The following is a 13,968-nucleotide window of genomic DNA, read 5'->3' as shown; positions in this document are numbered from 1 at the left end:
TCCGACAGTTTAATCTTCAATTTAGAGGGACAACAGTTGTTATTTTATAGCTTTTTTGGTAATATAAATGTGATTAGAGACTAGTTTTTCTGCGCTGCTTCCGGGAACATATTTACAATTTTTGTATGTTTTAAGATGCTGGTATCTTCAATGTTTGATGAGAAATCGGTAATATCACAAAGTGAATTATATATTTCTTGGTTTATAGAAATAATTAAATAAAGAAAGGAGGGAAAGATACCACGTTACCGTGCACATTTGCTAGCTCGTTAAAATTTTGATAAGGGATAGCTGAAGAAGAATTCCCGAAATCAAGATTTTGATAGATAATGGAAACCAATGTTTTCAGCTTCCTGGGTTAAAAGGTTTAGTTTGATGCGATTTGATTTCAGTGATAGAAAGGCGGAGAGTCGTGGGTTGGACTATTGCCATAGCCCTCTGATTGATTCTCGCCACGTACCCTGATTGAAAATGGTCGATGACTGGCAAAAACGCACGCAGAAACATATATGAAACCCACGTTTGTAGCCAGTGGGTCCGATCAAACCGTGTGATGACAACCCCAACGGCGGCCTTTTCCCATTAATAGCAAAGTAATACCCTAAAGACCAGTGTTTGGGTTAAAAGAACAAATCGGGTATTCAGCTAACGAAGGAGGCATCGTGGTAATAGGATTTAAGGACTTTACCTGACAGCGACAAGTGCATTGTGACTCGGATGGAAGGATAGTAAGGGTCAGCAACAACTAGCCACACAGAAACTTTCCATGCTGTTTTCGACAGTCATCGCTTAGCGGAACAGAATCAAGGTAAGACACAAAATTCAAATCTCTTCCCAGTGTCTTATATTAGCTTCTCAGTTTTATATTGTGTGACATTGGCAAGCTTCAGAAGCCTTCGAGCACTAGTTGACAAGAAAAAAATACTTGACGTCTATCATTGATCTTGCAACGTCTAATCGTATTACATCAGCCCTTACACTTACTTTTCGATAAGTCTACTAGAAATCTCTATTCGCCTGATAATTGTCTTCCGAAAAATCGTCGTGCAACGCCATTCTGTTCTAAGATATTTCTCTGTTAGAGCTCAATTAATCGTCTGTTTTGTTTAATGTCCGTCAAAAGTCTGCAATCTTCACTTTACTCTTCTGCTCTTAAAGATGTTCTCCCATCGGTCGAGAACAACGGGTGGATAGTGAGTCGACATAGATAAGTATCGAATGAAATGGATACGCGATAATAGAAAATAGCTTTTGTGTACCATTTCTTTCGAACAGTCAGAGAGACGGGGTAGTCTGAGTTCCAGATTCGATGTATATTTCAACTCTTACGAAATATTTCTGAACATTCTTCGACATTGGATGAATGGAATAAAGCTATTTATCATCCTTCTGTATCATTTGTAAGGAGTTTGACGTCAAGGCGATAAGACAGCTTTCGATCAGGAATAAGTAATGATAGCCGATATCAGTATTACTAGTTCAGTCCGATGCAGTGCTTCATAGATATCATACAGTTGGCTTTGACGAGCTCGGCACCTGAGCTTCCAATGCGCAGTAATTTGACGGTGCATCATAAATATTTAAAGCAGTCTAAACGATGATTACCCAGTACACCATCATTCCCATGAACCGGGAAATAATAAGTCATGAATCATATCACGATCATACTTAATGCGCCTTTCTATGCGACATTGAAAAATATACAACCTAAAAGAACTTTAATATCATTTATTAATATCTCTGCTATAATTTGAAGAATATTTTATCGTGCCATATTGCCCAGCACGTGTACTACTCCAATCCTCAACCGAAAACATATTACTATATTTATTCACAGCGATTAAAGTTTTAAGTGAGTCGAAATTATCCTGTGCATCATTTTTCAGTGAGTTCCTTTTTTATGAAGTCTGGCTCATAGATTTGCGGAAACTTAGAAAACTCGATAATAACGGAAGCGGCAACGTATGTCGGCGTGGTCTGTGCTTATCACTGCGTACATACAATCAGTGTAGAACACGGTGCCTATACAGAAAGCTTTTCCAGAGGCTAGAAGACTTGAACAGGAATTATCGATACTGGAAAAAACCTACTCTCCGCTTTATATTGACAACTTTCTGTAAAGTATTTTAGATTATACAATGCTTCAAATTGCATATTGTGAGCAAAAGATTGAACTTTCGGTAACAGAAATACCATGTTCACTTCCAAGACAAATCTTCGGGAAGCATGGTGTTGAAAATCGCCCTAAAACGAATGTTTTTGCTTCTGTTTGTCATTTTACTCTACTCCATCAACAACTCAAAAGTGTTTCGTCTCAAAGTGACATATCTTTAAGACAGGTAGCGCAAACCCGTTTCTGAAAAGAACTTTTATTTCCACTCTTCGTAATAGTCTGAAAGCATTGAAAAGTATGCCATACTGACCTCTCGGATGTTGTACTCAGTTCTCAACACCCACTATCACTGTTTAATTTGCGTCGAAAACTTAAGAACGAGAAATATAAAAGGGCTTATAGTCTTTTATTTTTGACCTCGATTATGCTCCGTTAAGCTTTAAATCTAACTCGACAAGGATGTTATAAATGTTTTCACGCCAAGTTTGAACATTGTCATAAAAATGTGAGAGGTTAAATCATCAAAAAACTGGAAAAATGTATCTTGTAGGCGGGGAGGATTAGGTCGGATTTGTGGTATGTAGGTTTAGGATAATGGATATTTCGCGACTTCTAACGACAATCTACGATAATTGCGGAATGAAGTGGACTCGCTTGAGTGATGACAGGAATTAAAATCTTAGATTACATGGTGTTGCCAGAAGCATAAAAAGTGGAATACAATGTTGAATATGATTTTCACCTAGTCGTAGCGCCGAGCCTATTAGTGAACATTAGATAGAGAAACGTGCCAATCAGTCGATAAGCTTCCCCACGACCTTTCGGGAAAAAATCACCATCTAAAAGTATGATATGGCTAAAAGCGACGATTTACACTTAATTCAAGGCCTTACATTGATAAGAGATGTATCGAAAAGTGACATTTTAAAGACATGTCAGGTTTGTTCAACCTGCGAGATTATGCGTCACGCAATCTTGAACCTTCCTAGGCTTACACGAACCCCACCCACGATACACTGAAGAATGCCGTCAAACGCTTTGAACATTCAATCTAGGCTGTGTGGCCAGTGCATTGACCAGGCAATTATATTCATTTAAAGCAGGCATTGACACTGAATGCACGTTTGTAAACGTTGCAATTTTTGTTAATCCTTAAACGCGTTTTTTTTCGAATAGCATATCCGCTTCTACAAAACATGATGTTACCACATGGCCCATTATCGTTGCTACATACATCAAATACGCGAAAATAAAAGATACAGTGATCGTATGTGACCACATGACTAATTTCAATTGAGATAAGTATGACGCTTACAGCCAGGAGCCAATAGCAATGCTCCTAACTTAATCAGCTGCTCAACGAATTCACTTCATTGGCTGGCAATTTTGCTTTGTTTGTTTTTAATAGCTGTTCACTGTTCATTCATTTGATTAAATGAGATAGCTTGAGTTTGTCAGATGAATTAAACTTATGCCGACCTTTCCCATCGATTTGAATACACACTCGGAATTTTCAAGAACCTACTGCGCTTTACTCCACTCTGTCATGTCATCACTTACATGAAGTTGGTGGACTGATCGCCTCGCCTCGTCTCTTCAAATGTCACTGAAGACAATTTCAGTAAATGAAATTTTGTATGAGTTTAGTATGCACCCTTATAGTACCAACAATGCTAAATGCAATTTTAAGAACTTCATACAATAAATATTTCTACACTCTTCCAATTCAATAGTAATTTTGTCTAATCTCTGCCAAAACCATGTAGACGCAATCTTATAGAAAACTTTTCTTTATATGTTACTTAGCTAGCGTTCGAAGACGAAAATGTATCGTCGACATACTTCGTATTCATACGACCGCATTAAAGAAATTTACTTGGATTTAGGGCCTGGCAACTAATGCGTCACTCTTTATCCCAGACGTTCGCGGATCAACATATCAATAAGAAAACATATTTGCATAAATCGATTGGCACCACTCATTCTTACTGGTTTTACGACATCTTTGAACTTATATAAGTGTCTGTTCGCAGTTTCTAATTGACATTTGGGCGAGATTTCCTACATGCAACGCGACAGCGAAGAGGTTCTAGGTTTTCTCAAGAGGTTGCACTACCGCTGCCGAAATTTTTCAGAATTTTTGATTCTCAAACTACTTTCATACTCGTAGGGCAGAGGCAGCGGAAGATTACAAGTTCGACTGTACAGAGAAGACATTCGTTGAGAAGGTAAGACAGAGAACCATTTGCAAATAGTTGATATGTTGATTAATTCAATCTGTATATTAGATCCTGGTTTCAACCACCTAGACACCGACGCGGTCGACGGATGGTGGATAATTTAGTAATATTTGACATGCAAAACCTAAGTACATTGGATTGACAGAACATCAAGGATGGAACTGCAAAGGCAATAATCAAAGTGTCTACTCTAAGATTCCTAAGGAATGATTTTATCATATTCCCGGTCCTCCTCTTTGGAAGGCTGAGTACTTATACATTTCGTTATGCTGGTATTTCAGTTTCGTTTTACAAATAAACATAGATAGGCGGATTAAGATAAGTTGATTGGCTTATCACTAGATCTTGTTCCTATTGAGAAGTTCAGAGCTTCGATTAGATTGAAGACTGGCAAACGTGTTCTACTGTTTGCATTAAAAATAATCGTAAATGTTAGAGTAAAACTTTTTAAGCATGAGCAACAACGATTTATTTTGAGACCAAACCTGCTGACACTGTGAAAAACACGTTTGGTATCTATCAAACCAATCCATGAACACATTTTAGATATCATCTTATGTAAAATATTGTAGATATACTCATATATTTTTCACAGCATCTGTATAGTTGATTGCATTTCCGCAGTATTTGCTCTTTGGAAAGCTAAAATACCAATCTCGGATGCATCATCTCTCTACGAGCTTTTTTATGGTAAAAAATATAATTTTACGTGTCATTACCATACTTATAATTTAAGAATGGGAAAAAAATCAGTCAACCGATTAAGTATACAAGGGATGAAATCGTTAATATTGTTTCTTTCCTATGTATGAATAAAGGAAAATGGCCGTCAATATCAACTGATAAGGATAGCTCATGTATTTGCCAAATGAACGTTTAACGTTAAACGTAATTCATTATTTTCACTTGCATGATAGGTATTTCTTATGAATAACTTTTGTCATAAGCATGTTACTTTTCAATTTGATTTCTCAAGTTTAATGTACTGCAAACTCCATAAAGCAGGTGTGCAAAACACCGTGCAAGCTCCAAATACGGGCAAATGCACGCAAGCACGCATAATACACATGCGGATAAAAAACAAAGTCATAAATGAGCATAGATAAATAGATAGATAGATAGATAGATAGATAGATAGATAGATAGATAGATAGATAGATAGATAGATAGATAGATAGATATGCACATACACGCATACATACATACATACATACATACATACATACATACATACATACATACATACATACATACATACATACATACATACATACATACATACATACATACATACATACATACATACATACATACATACATACATACATACATACATACATACATACATACATACATACATACATACATACATACATACATACATAACAATATACGTTAATATATATATATATATATATATATATATATATTAACGTATATTGTTATGTATGTATGTATGTATGTATGTATGTATGTATGTATGTATGTATGTATGTATGTATGTATGTATGTATGTATGTATGTATGTATGTATGTATGTATGTATGTATGTATGTATGTATGTATGTATGTCGTTGGGCACTATCGCAATTTTAGAAGACCTATTTACAAGTAGATCGATCTTTCTGATTTGCTTCTGATTTTATAATTCTTAGTTGATCCTGATAACATTGTTCTGCCGCATCGGGTATAGATAAAAAACACATGATTTTTCAGGTTTCAACTGACGACTTCTCAACTTTCAAACTTCAATATGTTGGAAACGAAATATGCTAACACTCCATGCTAACAAAATCAAGTATCAATCTCACGTTTTAATGCAAATTTTTGACACATCTTTCTGGAGGTACAAAAGACGTGAAGCCACTCAAATAAAGTCTTCTCGTGACCCGAAATTTCTCCGAGCCTCTGACTTTCATCTATAATAAAGCACGCTTGATTGAATGCCATGTTTGTCCCGGGGAAATGCAACACAGGGACCAAGTGTTACAAGAGGCAGAGTTTTATCGATAATTCCTCCGAACGGCAAATAATAAAGTCCGATATTTCGTTTATCTGCTTGAGTCGGCAGAGTTATTGGGTTTATCTTTTATTGGCAGTGATCAATGTTGACAAGGCTGGATCCTTTTTGAAATCTCAAAGTGTTTCCTTATTCTTGAAGCCTCAAGCAAATTTCGAAAACATGGCCTTTCATTAACGTCTTCAGAAGGAAGATGTTCTACACTGAATACGTAAGGAATGCTTTCTGCAATTCCAGCGTTATGAAGCGTTATGAAGAGCAGGTTTACACGATATCTTTGATGTGTAGCTGCAAGCCGATTGCCCAGGGGATCTCAAGCGAAAAACGAGTATTTCCGGGCGATAACCGAATGGTATTGCTTACGCTCACATGTATTGCAACTGAGACAAACACCTTAGCATTTATCAACATAGATTTAGATAGATATTTTAAAAAAAACGGAACTGAATCGAAAGTAACTTTTGCAGAACAGTATTTCCATGTCACATGATTTTCAAGAAAAGTGTTATTGATAGGGCTACTTGCTTTTTGCTTGTTTTGATTATTTCAAAGTCTTCTTCGAATATGAAATTATTTCATCGCATGTATTTACGATTGTGTACATTTAAGACCACCTCATGTGTATATGTGTTTATGTTGCACTTCTAAAAAAGTGATACAGTTTGTGACACTTTTTGTTTCAAAAGAATCTTCCGAAATGGCTAAATCGTACACAGAACTATGGAAGTTTTTCACCTGGTTTCTAATAGAAATTGAAGATCTTCATCAAATGCATTTTCTTTCTTCTCAATTCAAGCAGTCTTATTTAATTTTCTTGTGAAAAACTTAATTGTTCGAAACACACTGTCTTTTGGAACATGTGCAAATGAGTAGCCTGGAATTTATAATTTGACTAAAGTAGACCATCTCACTCTAAGGGTGTTGATATAAACAAGCTGTAAATCAACTCCTGTCGTATTCATGTTTCTCCTCTGACTTCTACGTTTCTTTTCAGGTACGATCATCGTATACTGGCCTCCAATCAAACCCAACACAAAACATGCAACATCTCGTTCTCATGACAACGATTATTGCCTGCCAAATGGTAGCACTTTTCGTCCTCGACTCATCGCAAGCGTTTCCCGACGAACAGCCCTCCGTCATGTTGATGCCGTATTCGGACTCAAACGAAGTCGACGAAGAGGCTGTAACGAAACACGGGCCCGGCGACTTATCGTCCTTGGAAGACAGAGAGGGCGAACGGGGACAGTTTACCACGAATGAATTGGGGAATTTCAGGCTGTTTCCAGCTGATCTCATGACCCGTAACAAGAAAGCTCAGAAGAGACGGGGGTGTCGCTGCTGCAGCGCCATGTTCTTGAAGTGTGACATTGGCGCACGTTGTATGCAGGCCTGCCAGTGCTGCGGATAATTCGTGAACACTCGAGCGTTTGATACGGGTACCGTGCGACGACATCCCCAGCTTCGAACTTTCTTTGTGTAGGTTTGTGAAGTCTGCAACCTACGTGCAGTTGGCGACAACGTCAAAGACATTTCTAACAGTGTCATTTTGAAAATCGATTTTTTTTTCATGATAAGTGCAAAACTTGGCTAGACGGAGGGGAAAAAACTTCAATGTAATAAGCACCTTTAGTAATTAATCAGAAACTCACGAAACATATCATCATCAAGGATTTACGAAAACTTCATTTTTTCGACCTAATTTTGCATGCAACGGTTTATCTTTCGCTGTGTTAACTTAAATCCCCGAGGCATGTCTTCATTGACACCGTACATGATCCGTCTAACGAGTTCGATCTACTCAATGATGCAGAAATTTGCTTGTAACATTTGCCTTACGCTACTTCTGTTCGTCCACAGAATAAGATTCCTTTAGCATAGACATTTGTACATGCGAGTAAACCAGAGAGTAGCTGATTCAAGTTAGGGATGTGTTATTTCCATTTCTGTCTTAAAATACTCAATCAGTTTACTACACGATGCGACTGCGTTGATGTTCGGTTATGCAGCAATTTGAAAATGCCAGGACCTTGGAGTTTTAGGAAGTCACACAGTTGTCTCATATTCTGTGATTTGCTTATTTTAATTCATATGCCGTTTCGTCCTTCGGAAACGAAGGTCGGCAATGTACTGATCACCATTGTACTGTCGACCGTATTTGCAGCATACACTGCAAACTGATGAAGTCTTTGAACAATCAAGATTGCTTTATCACAGAGCAACGACTGATATTTGTGATAAAAAGCACGAGTGGTATGAAAACCGATGTACTTTCCTATGGCTCTTTCTCTGGCTTTGAAAATGTCTCATATGAAACAAAATAAGCAAAGCAAACACTAAAAATTATGAGTCGTATTGCAAACGATTAGTCGAAAATTCTTAGATTTACAAGATTTTATCTTAAAATCATAAGATACGATATATTTTAAAGATTTTCTCAGCGCCAGTTACAGGAAATGTATTATACCTTATGGGTGACAAATGTCAACAATTTATATATTTTTGAGCGACGTAATTAAGAATATTATAGAAACTTCAGAAACTGACAAGCAACAGATGATGTCATTATGTGTTGTACCCAATTTGCAGTTACGATTGAAAAGAAGGTTCACTGCTTTTCAAAGCTGTAAATAAACTCACATATAACGTTATTTTGTATGTCTCGTATAATTTGTACTAGTCTTTATATTTTCACGTGTATGTAATTTCCTTCCATTTGCAAGAAAGTTATTAAGTGCTAATCAACGGCGACTACAACCTTAAAACTGAGGAGGTTTAATTACTCTGTTCGACTAACTATCGACTCATTTTGTCCACTTTACCTCTAGTACATTACAAGCCAACACAGTGTTCTAAAAATATACTCAAGGATGTTGTGAGGGTCTGTGTAGGACAAATAAGTGTTCCACGGTAAAAGCAAAGCAGACGCAACTCGTCGTACTTGACAACGTATCAAGAAAAAAATGTGTGCTTCCTGTAACGTGGAGTTTTGAATAGAGTTGGATTTTTTTCTTCCTCGACGGAAGAAAAAAATTGATATTCTCGACCAAATGTTTGACGATCTTCGAATACATCCTAAGAAGCATTGATGTGTTTTTTGTCGTGAAAATTGACCTTTTACCGATGGTGGTCGGGTTGTTTTTTCACAACGAGAACACACTTGCTGACGCGGAGTTGCAAGAATGAATTGCGAGATGTTTGTGAAATCATCTGTGAGTACACTTTTTTAGCTTTAAGGTAGTACGTGCTTTGAAATTTAAAGACTCATGCTTTCTCTCAAAAGTTTGCATTTGAAAGCTTAAGATCAATCACTTCCGAAATCAAGAATAAAAGTCAAGGGTTGCCGTGAAAATTTTATCTCTAAAGAAACAAATTACCAAATTTCTAACATGTTTGGAATATCAAAATGGCCGTCAACCCCGAGTAATACATTTTAATTTACTCAAAAAATAAGCCCGTTACAAACTTTATTTAATTCGTGCTTAAAAATGAGTTCCCACAAGTAGTAGAACAAAAAATGTATTGTAAAGATTTAAATTTCTGTCCCCAAGATGTATTCAGCTTCAATCGTCGCAGGATTTCCCTACAGTCTGCTAAAACATGTACTCTTTGCTTTGCTTTGCTGTTCTTGGTGACGATTCACTTCAAAGTATAGGTGTAAAATCATCGCCACTCTCCGCGTTCATAACATATGACACGCTTGACTAATGTATGGGCATTGAACAGCTATCAGTTAATTTTCTCCTGCATCTGGAGTGCATGGAATAGCAAGCAAACATACCAATCGCCAACCTTAGACTTCAGTGACACTGTTCGAAAATCGTCAACATCTCAGATGAATGGTTATAAACTGCCGTCGACCGATATTTGTCCGTAATTAACAAACTTGATTTTAGAAGGTAGTCGATAAGATTTGCTCGAAGACCTAGTTATATCGATATACACATGTATTGGACAGTTTTAAACTACAGATGCTTAGTTGCTCCTTTGTCACTATTAATTGTAGATATGGCCATGACACAGTTTAGAAGGTACAAGCGACTATAGTATATACCTATATATTTTTTTTATTTTTGTCGTACTTGAAATTCGATTTATCCTATTTACTTTATTATGTGTTATCTCGTCAGGGTTCTCGTCTGATCCTCGTTTAAGATGTACCAATACATGCTGATATTTGGATGTAACCATCCGATATATGCCGGAAATTGACTCAACCATTCAGATAAATGTCCGGATACTGTATATACGCTCAATTTGTTGGAGCTTGAGCAAATGTTTGACAATCAGTACGTCGTATTGAATTGAGAGAACGAGTTACTTGTCATATACAACAAACTAAAAAAATGTGAAAAGTGCCTTCATGTCATTCTAAGTTTTACGATTCTAATGCACTGGTGCATTCTGGATCTCACAATGAAAACATAGTGAATAAATCAAGAGAGGTCGTCACAGTGTAAATATAGGATGAGTGATAGATTTTGCTAAAATAACGAAGTTGCAGAATTTCTTTGATAAGGCCATTTTTTCTAAATTCTTAGTCTAACTATGAGCTTACCGACCGATTTCCATCTGAACTCCGGAGAAGCAGAGACTAACATACAACGTGCAAAGGGCTTTCTTTTCTGCAGTAAAGCTTTTCCCCGAGACACATACTTAGTAACACACAAACGCGAGTAGCTTCATTTCTAAGCCTGATAGCATTATGGTCTAACTACTGGGATGAAATCGCCCTAAAGACGCACAAATTACTGCCCAGCCGGCAAGATAAGCACAAGTGGATTACGGTCTACTGGAATGTAATAACCTGGAGCGAACTTGTGGAGCAGTTTCACCGTGTAACATTAGCGTTAACGGCGGTCTAATTAGCGTATTTGCTTTATCAGTTAATCCTGTTGATTTCAGACTCCAAGTCACCTTGTCCGTTTCATCGATATGAAGCTAATCAGCTTTGCTTTATCACTTCTCTGAGATGCAGACAAAGAGGAGACTCAAATTAGACGAAACGTTGTGATGACATGCCTTGGAATACGTCGCAGGTTCATGTAGTGCTGGCATTGTATAGGGATTTTGTGAAAGATACGGTTACTTGGTGAAAATCTTCTTGTAAAACGAAATAAGAGCTCTTTAACGGCGATGAACAGTCATCGTTGGTCAAATGTGTGTCTTTGCGTGAGATGTATCTCAGGTAATGCCAAACGTCTTCTCTGACTGGATAGTCAACATCAACGGGGTGGAAATGACTGACGGTCGCGTCACACGAGGGTAGATAACGATGCTGCCTGCCAATATTAGCAACACTGCTTTCATTATTCTTTTCGACCGCCATGATAACGATGATAGCCTTGTGGTACACCCGGATACAGGGAGCTCAGATTCCGTGGTGAAAACATGGCAATGGTCAACTTGAACATATTTTACCTTGTAAAAAAAACGACCTGCGAATGCCCCAAGTGACCCATAAAAAGATCATTAGGAGTAGATATTCGACACAGACGGCAGAGGTATACTCTTTGAAAGCTCGTACGCATACGCACTTTCTCTGCAGAAATTTTATCAGTAAAATGACCCTCGAAAAAAATTAAACCTTCGAGCTCGCCTCCGAGAGTGCTTCCTTGAACGATGTAGAAAATAGGCGTCGATTTTTCCTAACTTCCCCGATATGTTTACGGCAAGTTTCTCCATGGAAGTTATATTTTATTCTTGATGGAGTTTGAAAAAAGCATAATCGTGTATCTGTGATTTTATCTCGAAAATCACGGATTTAAAAATAACGACACGGGATTTTCGTCTGAAGTTCAAAACGATGTTTAAATTTTGGAAAGGTGGTGTCGAGAAATGTCGACCTCTTCCAAACGTTTGTAGCATTATTTTAATCGTTTTTTGTGTTAGTGTTTCGTGCTGCAAATTTAGTCTTTAATTCGGTATTTTTTTCAAAATCTAAAAGTAAGTCTCAACTGTACGATCTTTGAAAGTTTTGGGAGGCAAAATATTGTACATCCTCATTCTGACCAACACCAGATCAAATGGAACATGTCTTCAAGCAACATCCTTGTTTTGTATATTGCCTGATGGATTCTTTAATTTCATGGAATCCACTTTTTCCATAAACGGTCAAGATTTATATGTAATCGGATCTGTTCCAGAAAATACAAAAATGGAAAAGCTCAATGGTCTTCCAATTGTCTTCAATAATCTTATTTTACTTTATTTTTTTTCTGTGAAGGTTGTATACTCAAGTGGTGATCCATTACTTTCCATCCCTGGGCATAGAAAGATGATGTCGCAGTGTTTGCAACATGGACTAGTGGTGGCGGCCTTACTGACCGTATCAGTCGTCCCTTGGACTGCATCAGCAAAGCTACCGATGCAAACAGCATCTCCCGCCTTCAGCAATTCTCCCGCCGAAGTGAGAGGCGCCGCCATCGGTAAAGATGAGTTAGTGGTTGAAACCAGGAGCGTGACGGCAGCGTATCTTGCACATTTGGTGAACGAAGCAGTCTCGGTGCCTGTCAACAGAAGGATGGTTTCCAAATCTTCGAAGGGGGCTCGTAGAAAATCCAAAGTTTTGCGAAGACCGTGCCCCCGTATGGTTTTGAAGTGCAACATCGCTGCACTCTGCCGATTTATGTGTTTTTAAAAGCAAAAGAATGAACAGACAAGGCAGAATTTCCTTTTGAACTTTTCCTTGTACCTTCCTCAAACAAGCAATTATGATGTAGCCAGTTGTGGCTGCTGCGATACCTCGTCTAACTAGTGATACAACATAAAAATTAACTTCAAGACAATCTAAGCATCATGGAAATTCGATGTTAAAGAATTTCACTCCCTGTCACAACTTTCTCTTGCCAGAATAGTTCAGTAGACAGGAACACACCGGATTCACGATAAGGAGGAATTTACACCATCTCCTCGCGTACAGTGAACTGAAGTGACAAAAAGTTCGAATCGCTGTTGAGTTCTTTGTATTTTTGTATCAGACTGCTCAGAGATGTGTTCGGATAATTTACGTACAAATGACATGTGAAAACGTACAGACAGAGCTCATTTACCTGACATTTAGATATACAGCATGTGCGTATACTTCCCAAGATGCACTGTACTTCTATGTTCACACTCTGTGATTTTTTGCACCCGCCGTTTTCATGTGTTAATACCTAATAATTGTACAAATCTTACATAAAGACAGTAATAATTTTCTTTAAGAAGGACCGACAAATTTTTGGGGGTGCTGAGACAGCAATAAACAAATACAATTATCATTCCTTTTGTTCTTTACATTTTTATTAATTATTATCATTAAAATGTTACCTTGCAATTGTACAAACGGTTATCTATCTATCGATCTAGCTATATATATATATATATATATATATATATATATATATATGTATGTATATATAGGTAAAAGTGATTTTTACCTAATGTGTCTCGTGATCTTGTAATCAATAATGGGTCTGTAACAACACTCCTTGTGAAATTTCAAGAGCAAACTAAGATATATCAACTGATTATACCTTAGAAGTGAGTTTCAACAGTGTAAAGGCTGTCATTTTCATGAGCTCTGTACACAGTCAAAAAGAACAGCCGGGCAA

At 37.3% G+C, this 13,968-nt stretch overlaps 1 long non-coding RNA gene across 1 annotated transcript; it reads left to right on the top strand.

The window, feature by feature from the left end:
• Positions 1–530: 530 nt before the first annotated feature.
• Positions 531–9,024, top strand: LOC139123097 (uncharacterized). The gene is made up of 3 exons (XR_011549578.1): positions 531–808; positions 4,284–4,341; positions 7,368–9,024. It is a non-coding gene; the product is annotated as an uncharacterized lncRNA (long non-coding RNA).
• The last annotated feature ends 4,944 nt before the right edge of the window (positions 9,025–13,968 follow it).

This window comes from Ptychodera flava, chromosome 22 (genome assembly GCF_041260155.1).
Source record: "Ptychodera flava strain L36383 chromosome 22, AS_Pfla_20210202, whole genome shotgun sequence".
NCBI lineage: Eukaryota > Metazoa > Hemichordata > Enteropneusta > Ptychoderidae > Ptychodera > Ptychodera flava.
The sequence above is the reverse complement of the archived record's forward strand: the minus strand, read 5'-3'. Positions and strand labels throughout refer to the sequence as shown.